Source organism: Erinaceus europaeus, chromosome 5 (genome assembly GCF_950295315.1).
Source record: "Erinaceus europaeus chromosome 5, mEriEur2.1, whole genome shotgun sequence".
Classification (NCBI taxonomy): Eukaryota; Metazoa; Chordata; class Mammalia; order Eulipotyphla; family Erinaceidae; genus Erinaceus; species Erinaceus europaeus.
This window is the reverse complement of record NC_080166.1, coordinates 65068054-65070733: the sequence shown is the minus strand read 5'-3', so window position 1 is coordinate 65070733 and position 2680 is coordinate 65068054. Positions and strand designations below refer to the sequence as shown.

Below are 2680 nucleotides of genomic sequence, written 5' to 3'. Positions count from 1 at the left end.
TCATTTTTCTTCCTCTAGGAGCTCAGCATTCCTTAAAATGTTAATCCGGCTCCCCCTGCTCCACCCTACATTCCTTGATACTATGGCCCTTCCTTTTATTATCTACATATCAACCTTCTGCTTTGTCTAACAAATGACTTAAGGCCTCCACCCTATCCCAACCAATCTGCTCATTTAACATATTCATTTTCATTTTTTTTCCCAGGGGGTGTGTAGAACTTCTAAGTTCACTTTGAAGGGCACAGCAAGTCCTCCAAAGGTGACGAGGTACCCTTTGCTGTTAGCACCTGTGTTTGAGCCACTATTATAATAAATAGTGGCCATTGGGTTTAGGTGCTAAATAACATATTCATTTTCTACCCTCAAGACCAAAGGGTATTAATAATCCTACCAGTTAAATCCCTAGCAACAGTTGCTAAGGAAGCCTCGTACCATCCCCAGTCCTTTTCACCTTTCTCCGCCCCTTTCCTAACCCTGTATGGTATTGTCAAGCCATTTCCGTTTCTGATTTGTCTCTTCCCTTGTCCAGCCTGGAGAAGCACGTGGGCAGACCAGAAGGCTGATGCCAGCCATTGCGGTTTGCACCACGTGGCTTAACCACGTATGCTACTCTGGGACATTCAAATGAATAAAGATTTGAATTGCCTTGCTGCCAGGAGGTTGGTTCCTGGGTCATCTCTCTCTCGTGCACCACTAGCTCGACACAAAATACTTGAACTTAGGGAGTTTAAGAGCCATGTTTCCAGTCCCTTGTAAAACAAAAGCACAAGTGTTTTGGTACTTCAGCATATTTCCTGCATATCTTTTATGATTACAATAATAGAAAAAGAAGAGAAGCTGTATGCACTATTCAACAAGAACTATCATTGGATGCCACTAGTATAGCAAACAAGAACAGCAATATTAGCCACTGGCAATACTGAATAATTCATTTTCTAATTTATTGCTGTTCTTAAATCCAGAAGCCAAATGCAAAAAGCACAGGACAGGTGAGTTGTGAATTTCTGACAGTTTAAGTTGACTACAAGTAGAATATAAGTCAAAGACATGAAAGGGCTGTCAGAAAGGCAATTTTGACTTAGAGAGAATTAATATAACTGTGGTGTCCATATTAAAGTAGAAAGTCATTCTTAGCTGTCAACCCTCTTCAGATAAAATTGGACAGAACAAAATCGGTTCTGAGCATACAAGATATAAAGAATGGCAACAAAATATAACATTAAAATGAGCATTGTGTGTTTTTTTTTAAGTTGGCTATGAGAAATGAAGGCATCTATTATAAAGATTTACAGATAAGAATAGGAAAAGCTATCTTCATCTCAAAATGAATAACAATTTACCTTACAGACTGAATGTGTGTGTTTTATTCAAACCCATACTATGAAATCCTTTCCCCTTGAGCCAGGTGGGAGTACAGTAGATTGAGTGCACATGTTCTGGTGGACAAGAACCCAGATTCATCTCTGGTCCTCAACTTCAGGGTTGTATAATCATTTTAATGATGTTAATTCTTCCAACCCATAAATATTGAATATCTTTCCACTTCTTTGTGTCTTTTTCTATTTCCTTGAGCAGTGACATATATTTTACAGTATATAAGTCTTCCACTTCTTTGGTTAGGTTTATCCCTGGATAATTTATGGTTTTTGTTGCTATACTAAAATGATTTGATTTCTGGATTTCAACTTCTTCTAACTTAGTGTTTGCATAGAGGAATGCCACTGATTTTTGAATGTTAATTTTGTAGCCTAACACCTTATTGTATTGCCTGATACTTTCCAGCTTTCTGATGGATTCCTTAGGTTTTTTTATGTATACTATTATATCATCTGCAAATAGGGAGAGCTTGACTTCTCCTCTTCCAATCTGTATCCCTTTAATTCCTTGCTCCTGCCTGATTGCTATGGCAAGAAATTCCAACACTATGTTGAATAGTAATGGTGATAGTGGGCAGCCCTGTCTAGTACCTGATCTGAGGGGAAATGCTTCCAGTTTTTCATCATTGAGTATGATGTTGGCTGTAGGTTTGCTATATATGTATTCCACTGTCTTAAGAAATTTTCCACCTATTCCCATTTTTTGTAGCATTTTGATCATGATGTCATGTTGTATTTTGTCAAAGGCTTTCTTTGCATCTATTGATAGGATCATGTGGTTTTTGCTTTTATTGATGTGGTGGATCATGTTGATTGATTTATATATATATATTAAACCAACCTTGCATGCCTGGAATAAACCCCACTTGGTCATGATGAACAATCTTTTTAATATACTGTTGTATCTAGTTGGCTAGAATTTTGTTCAATATTTTAGCATCTATGTTCATCAGACATACTGGTCTGTAGTTTTCTTTTTTGGTTGTATCCCTATCTACTTTTGGTATCAGAGTCATGATGGCTTCATAGAAGCTGGATGGGAGTATTCTTGTGTCTTCAATATTCTGGAAGACTTTTAAAAGTATAGGTATTAACTCTTCCTTGAAGGTTTTATAGAATTCATTTGTAAAACTATCTGGTCCAGGACTCCTATTCTTGGGAAGGTTTTTGATATCTGTTTCAATTCCATTGGCTGTTATTGGCCTTTTCATGTTGTTGTTAGATATTTTAATGCCATTATTGTAGATTTTTAGAATTTTCTGATATATGGTATATTTATGGTGATCTGATTGTTTATAGGAGAC

General features: G+C 36.8%; 1 non-coding gene across 1 annotated transcript; it reads right to left on the bottom strand.

Annotated features, from left to right (window-relative positions):
• Positions 1 to 208: 208 nt before the first annotated feature.
• On the bottom strand, positions 209 to 340 carry LOC132538853 (small nucleolar RNA SNORA68). The gene has a single exon (XR_009550164.1). It is a non-coding gene; the product is annotated as a small nucleolar RNA SNORA68 (small nucleolar RNA).
• Positions 341 to 2680: the final 2340 nt, after the last annotated feature.